This window comes from Heterodontus francisci, unplaced genomic scaffold, assembly GCF_036365525.1.
Source record: "Heterodontus francisci isolate sHetFra1 unplaced genomic scaffold, sHetFra1.hap1 HAP1_SCAFFOLD_897, whole genome shotgun sequence".
NCBI classification, from domain to species: domain Eukaryota; kingdom Metazoa; phylum Chordata; class Chondrichthyes; order Heterodontiformes; family Heterodontidae; genus Heterodontus; species Heterodontus francisci.
Window position 1 is genome coordinate 155001 of NW_027141674.1, and position 7500 is coordinate 162500.

The following is a 7500-nucleotide window of genomic DNA, read 5'->3' on the forward strand; positions in this document are numbered from 1 at the left end:
AGGCCTTGTTTTCTCTCGCTCGCCAAAACACTTTGTCTGTTTTCACAGCCAGTCTACCGGCCTAGACCCAACTGTGCGATATTTCAGAGCCGGCAACAGAGCATGGAAAGTCCGCCAGATTTACCCTTAAATGCTCATAAATGACTTCCAGGCACTCTTCGGAAGGTCTTTTATTTCAAAAGAAGGTCCTTCCTTGAGGGAGCACTTCTTCGGCCACTTTGCAAGTGCAACCGCTGCCAGCAAAAGTTCTGAAAATCGAGTTCCCGAAAATCTCCGGGTACCCCGCCAACCCCCAGCCACCCGAATCGCAAGTGTCAATTCGGCGGGTTGCCTGCCGGTAGTCCTTCCGAAAATGAGGCGCCAAATCGCCGCAACGGCCATTTTTCATTTCGGCATCGGGACTTCCGACGGCAACTGATTAACTAGCCCGGGGACTAGAGCGGCAGCAAATGCAACGTGCCCTCTTGGCGGGAGCAACTTGACCGCCCCCGTGGGGAAAGGTCAACTCGGGGCCCGGGAAAGTCGCCGAGTCCGACCCCATACACTTCCATGAGTTGGGGGTTTTGGCCTTCCCGGCCCAAGGCTCGCCTTATTTCGGCCTGCACTTTCGGAAAAGGGTGCATTCCTTTTGGTTAATGATTTCACCAGCCCGGGTCTTAGCCTCTGCCCCGACGGCTAAGTCTTTTGGTTAATGATTTCCTGCGGCTGGGACTACCCTTTCCCCCCGCCCTGCAGGCACCCGGGTCGGGAGGCCGTCGGGGGCACTTTCCGGGGCAAATCCGGACCCTTACGCAAGGGAGAGTGCGCCCCCCGCCTCGGCCGGGGGGTCAGGCTGCCGCCTATTAAGCCCGACAGAAAACCCGAAAAATGGACGAAAATGGGAAAAAATCCCCATCCGAAAAAGGCTTAAAAGTCGGTTGGGCGGCAGCTAGGGTCGGTCTCTGCAGACCTGGAGGCTCGGGTGGACTCTTGGAATAAACGTCCAAGTCCCGACTTGCCACCTCCTACTACTGTGCAGATACCCCGCCAACCCCCAGCCACCCGAATGACAAGCGTCCGATCAGCGGGACGAATTTGACAACTCTGGCCGGACCTCTGGAACTCCATCCCGGGTAACCGGGGCAAATTTTTCCGCTTGATCGCCCTTCCACTGGTTAACCATTTGCACTTTCGGACTTAGTCTCTGGACATTATTCGACTGATTTTCTGGTTAACCATTTGCCCTTTCGGACTTAGTCTCTGGGCATTATTTTCGACTTTTTGGTTAATGATTTCACACTTTTTACTTACTTTTGCGCTTTTTGGTTAATGATTACTCTGCTTACTGGTTAATTATTTGCCCTTTCGGACTTAGTCTCTGGACATTATTTTCGAGTTTTTGGTTAATGATTTCACACTTTTAACATATTTTTGCGCTTTTTGGTTAATGATTACTCTGCTTACTGGTTAATTATTTGCCCTTTCGGACTTAGTCTCTGCACATTATTTTCGAGTTTTTGGTTAATGATTTCACACTTTTAACATATTTTTGCGCTTTTTGGTTACTGATTTCATACTTTTTACTTACTTTTGCGCCTTTTGGTTAATGATTACTCTGCTTACTGGTTAACCATTTGCCCTTTCGGACTTAGTCTCTGGACATTATTTTCGAGTTTTTGGTTAATGATTTCACACTTTTTACTTACTTTTGCGATTTTTGGTTAATGATTACTCTGCTTACTGGTTAACCATTTGCCCTTTCGGACTTAGTCTCTGGACATTATTTTCGGGTTTTTGGTTAATGATTTCACACTTTTTACTTACTTTTGCGATTTTTGGTTAATGATTACTCTGCTTACTGGTTAACCATTTGCCCTTTCGGACTTAGTCTCTGGAGATTATTTTCGAGTTTTTGGTTAATGATTTCACACTTTTTACTTACTTTTGCGATTTTTGGTTAATGATTACTCTGCTTACTGGTTAACCATTTGCCCTTTCGGACTTAGTCTCTGGACATTATTTTCGAGTTTTTGGTTAATGATTTCACACTTTTAACATATTTTTGCGATTTTTGGTTAATGATTACTCTGCTTACTGGTTAATTATTTGCCCTTTCGGACTTAGTCTCTGCACATTATTTTCGAGTTTTTGGTTAATGATTTCACACTTTTAACATATTTTTGCGCTTTTTGGTTACTGATTTCATACTTTTTACTTACTTTTGCGATTTTTGGTTAATGATTACTCTGCTTACTGGTTAACCATTTGCCCTTTCGGACTTAGTCTCTGGGCATTATTTTCGACTTTTTGGTTAATGATTTCACACTTTTAACATATTTTTGCGATTTTTGGTTAATGATTACTCTGCTTACTGGTTAATTATTTGCCCTTTCGGACTTAGTCTCTGCACATTATTTTCGAGTTTTTGGTTAATGATTTCACACTTTTAACATATTTTTGCGCTTTTTGGTTACTGATTTCATACTTTTTACTTACTTTTGCGATTTTTGGTTAATGATTACTCTGCTTACTGGTTAACCATTTGCCCTTTCGGACTTAGTCTCTGGAGATTATTTTCGAGTTTTTGGTTAATGATTTCACACTTTTTACTTACTTTTGCGATTTTTGGTTAATGATTACTCTGCTTACTGGTTAACCATTTGCCCTTTCGGACTTAGTCTCTGGACATTATTTTCGAGTTTTTGGTTAATGATTTCACACTTTTAACATATTTTTGCGATTTTTGGTTAATGATTACTCTGCTTACTGGTTAATTATTTGCCCTTTCGGACTTAGTCTCTGCACATTATTTTCGAGTTTTTGGTTAATGATTTCACACTTTTAACATATTTTTGCGCTTTTTGGTTACTGATTTCATACTTTTTACTTACTTTTGCGCCTTTTGGTTAATGATTACTCTGCTTACTGGTTAACCATTTGCCCTTTCGGACTTAGTCTCTGGACATTATTTTCGAGTTTTTGGTTAATGATTTCACACTTTTTACTTACTTTTGCGATTTTTGGTTAATGATTACTCTGCTTACTGGTTAACCATTTGCCCTTTCGGACTTAGTCTCTGGACATTATTTTCGGGTTTTTGGTTAATGATTTCACACTTTTTACTTACTTTTGCGATTTTTGGTTAATGATTACTCTGCTTACTGGTTAACCATTTGCCCTTTCGGACTTAGTCTCTGGACATTATTTTCGAGTTTTTGGTTAATGATTTCACACTTTTAACATATTTTTGCGATTTTTGGTTAATGATTACTCTGCTTACTGGTTAATTATTTGCCCTTTCGGACTTAGTCTCTGCACATTATTTTCGAGTTTTTGGTTAATGATTTCACACTTTTAACATATTTTTGCGCTTTTTGGTTACTGATTTCATACTTTTTACTTACTTTTGCGCCTTTTGGTTAATGATTACTCTGCTTACTGGTTAACCATTTGCCCTTTCGGACTTAGTCTCTGGAGATTATTTTCGAGTTTTTGGTTAATGATTTCACACTTTTTACTTACTTTTGCGATTTTTGGTTAATGATTACTCTGCTTACTGGTTAACCATTTGCCCTTTCGGACTTAGTCTCTGGACATTATTTTCGGGTTTTTGGTTAATGATTTCACACTTTTTACTTACTTTTGCGATTTTTGGTTAATGATTACTCTGCTTACTGGTTAACCATTTGCCCTTTCGCACTTAGTCTCTGGAGATTATTTTCGAGTTTTTGGTTAATGATTTCACACTTTTTACTTACTTTTGCGATTTTTGGTTAATGATTACTCTGCTTACTGGTTAACCATTTGCCCTTTTGGACTTAGTCTCTGGACATTATTTTCGGGTTTTTGGTTAATGATTTCACACTTTTTACTTACTTTTGCGATTTTTGGTTAATGATGACTCTGCTTACTGGTTAACCATTTGCCCTTTCGCACTTAGTCTCTGGAGATTATTTTCGACTTTTTGGTTAATGATTTCACACTTTTAACTTAATTTTGTGCTTTTTGGTTAATGATTTCATACTTTTTACTTACTTTTGCCCTTTTTGGTTAATGATTACTCTGCTTACTGGTTAACCATTTGCCCTTTCGGACTTGGTCTCTGGACATTATTTTCGAGTTTTTGGTTAATGATTTCACACTTTTTACTTACTTTTGCGATTTTTGGTTAATGATTACTCTGCTTACTGGTTAACCATTTGCCCTTTCGCACTTAGTCTCTGGAGATTATTTTCGACTTTTTGGTTAATGATTTCACACTTTTAACTTAATTTTGTGCTTTTTGGTTAATGATTTCATACTTTTTACTTACTTTTGCCCTTTTTGGTTAATGATTACTCTGCTTACTGGTTAACCATTTGCCCTTTCGCACTTAGTCTCTGGAGATTATTTTCGAGTTTTTGGTTAATGATTTCACACTTTTTACTTACTTTTGCGATTTTTGGTTAATGATTACTCTGCTTACTGGTTAACCATTTGCCCTTTTGGACTTAGTCTCTGGACATTATTTTCGGGTTTTTGGTTAATGATTTCACACTTTTTACTTACTTTTGCGATTTTTGGTTAATGATGACTCTGCTTACTGGTTAACCATTTGCCCTTTCGCACTTAGTCTCTGGAGATTATTTTCGACTTTTTGGTTAATGATTTCACACTTTTAACTTAATTTTGTGCTTTTTGGTTAATGATTTCATACTTTTTACTTACTTTTGCCCTTTTTGGTTAATGATTACTCTGCTTACTGGTTAACCATTTGCCCTTTCGGACTTGGTCTCTGGACATTATTTTCGAGTTTTTGGTTAATGATTTCACACTTTTTACTTACTTTTGCGATTTTTGGTTAATGATTACTCTGCTTACTGGTTAACCATTTGCCCTTTCGCACTTAGTCTCTGGAGATTATTTTCGACTTTTTGGTTAATGATTTCACACTTTTAACTTAATTTTGTGCTTTTTGGTTAATGATTTCATACTTTTTACTTACTTTTGCCCTTTTTGGTTAATGATTACTCTGCTTACTGGTTAACCATTTGCCCTTTCGGACTTGGTCTCTGGACATTATTTTCGAGTTTTTGGTTAATGATTTCACACTTTTTACTTACTTTTGCGATTTTTGGTTAATGATTTCACACTTTTTACTTACTTTTGCGATTTTTGGTTAATGATTACTCTGCTTACTGGTTAACCATTTGCCCTTTCGGACTTAGTCTCTGGACATTATTTTCGAGTTTTTGGTTAATGATTTCACACTTTTTACTTACTTTTGCGATTTTTGGTTAATGATTTCACACTTTTTACTTACTTTTGCGATTTTTGGTTAATGATGACTCTGCTTACTGGTTAATTATTTGTACTTTCGGACTTGGTCTCTGGACATTATTTTCGAGTTTTTGGTTAATGATTTCACACTTTTAACATAATTTTGCGCTTTTTGGTTAATGATTACTCTGCTTGCTTGTTACTGATTTCCCCTTTCGGACTTGATCTCTGGCCGTTCTTTTCGACCTTTTTGGATCAGGTTTCCACACTCTGAAATTATTTTGGGCTCACTGATTAGGCGAGATCAAGGGGGCATGCCTGGGCACTTTGGGCTCAGTTTGGGAAGGCGGCGTCCGTGTGCTCCTCCGCCCTTCCCGCACTTGCGGCTAGGTTTGCCAAACTGCGCTGACCCGCAGCCCTGCCTTTTTGCCCACGGCACACGGAACGACTCAAGTCTGGCTCCGTTCCAGGCCGTTGCCTCCGGCTGCCCGCCGTCCGGCCGGCCTGGGACGTACCCCGGCTGACGGCGCCGGAGGCCCTCTAGCAGCCACCGGTGCCGCGGGCCAATGGGTCCGGGCGTTCCGGAGCTATCGGTGGGGAAGTGCTCTCCCCTTTTCCTGACGCCGTTCGCCCGAGCAGAGGTGCAGCCTGACGGGACTGCTGTCGCCTTCCGCGGCGCACCGGCCCCTTTCACCTGCCGTCGACCGCGCGGAGCTCGGACCTCCCTCCCCGAAGTTATGGCCCCGGCGCCGGAGGGTGCCCGGGGCCGGGCATTCAGCGGGGTGAGTCTTAACCTTCCCGGTCAGCCTGCGGGGTCGGTGCGCCGGCACTCGACGCCGGAGGGTCCCCTCTTTCCGTAGAGCCCCGCCCGGTGCCGATCGGCCGGCGGATTGCGGAGCGAACCGCGCCTGACCGACGGGCCTCGGAAACCCGTTGCAGTCGACGGGGGGGGAACCGGACAGCGGGACGAGGTGCCGATTCCACCCGCAGATTCGATCCCGAAATCCCGCGGGATTCGGCGGTCCGACCCGACAGATTCAAACGTCGCCCGGGCGGCCCCCAGCGGTCGGGCCGGCCTGGTTCCGCCACCGCCCGATGCCCCTCGCCCCCGGCTACCGCCGGCCGCGCAGACCGAGCGAATGCGGCCGGACGTCCGGCGGCAATCGGCCGGAAAGCGGTATGGCCATTTCCTACTGTCCCTCGGACGGGCAGAGGGGCGGCGCCGGGGCACTCGCGGACCAGGCCGCGCCCCTCCGAGCCCTACCGCCTGCCGTCGACCGCGCGGGGATCGGACCTCCCTCCCCGAAGTTATGGCCCCGGAGCCGGAGGGTAGCCGGGGCCGGGCATTCAGCGGGGTGAGTCTTCACCTTCCCGGTCAGCCTGCGGGGTCGGTGCGCCGGCACTCGACGCGGGAGGGTCCCCTCTTTCCGTAGAGCCCCGCCCGGTGCCGATCGGCCGGCGGATTGCGGAGCGAACCGCGCCTGACCGACGGGCCTCGGAAACCCGTTGCAGTCGACCGGGGGGAACCGGACAGCGGGACGAGGTGCCGATTCCACCCGCAGATTCGATCCCGAAATCCCGCGGGATTCGGCGGTCCGACCCGACAGATTCAAACGTCGCCCGGGCGGCCCCCAGCGGTCGGGCCGGCCTGGTTCCGCCACCGCCCGATGCCCCTCGCCCCCGGCTACCGCCGGCCGCGCAGACCGAGCGAATGCGGCCGGACGTCCGGCGGCAATCGGCCGGAAAGCGGTATGGCCATTTCCTACTGTCCCTCGGACGGGCAGAGGGGCGGCGCCGGGGCACTCGCGGACCAGGCCGCGCCCCTCCGAGCCCTACCGCCTGCCGTCGACCGCGCGGGGATCGGACCCTCCTCGCCGAAGTTATGGAGGTAAGACCGGGAGGCTGCCCAGGGTCGGGACTTCAACCGGCTGCCGCCACCCTTTCCCGCCTGTCCCACGGGCTCGGAGATCCAGGCCCTGCAAAGACCCTCCGGTCGCCACCCGACAGGTGCTTTACCGGAGAAATCGTAAACCGGCGTCAGGGCCGGACCTGTCCCGCAGAGGGCAGCCTGCGCCCTTATGCTTTCCCTTTTGCTTTGGCCCCGCAGTAGCAAATGGTTCACCGATAAGTCGGGAACCCACACGCCCGGCCCCACCCGCCCATCCTTCCGCAATGCATCGCCTAGACACACGCACCAAGGGCGCTCTCCTTCCCCCGCCTCCCACATCCCACAGGATGTGCCCTCAGACCACGGCGCCCACA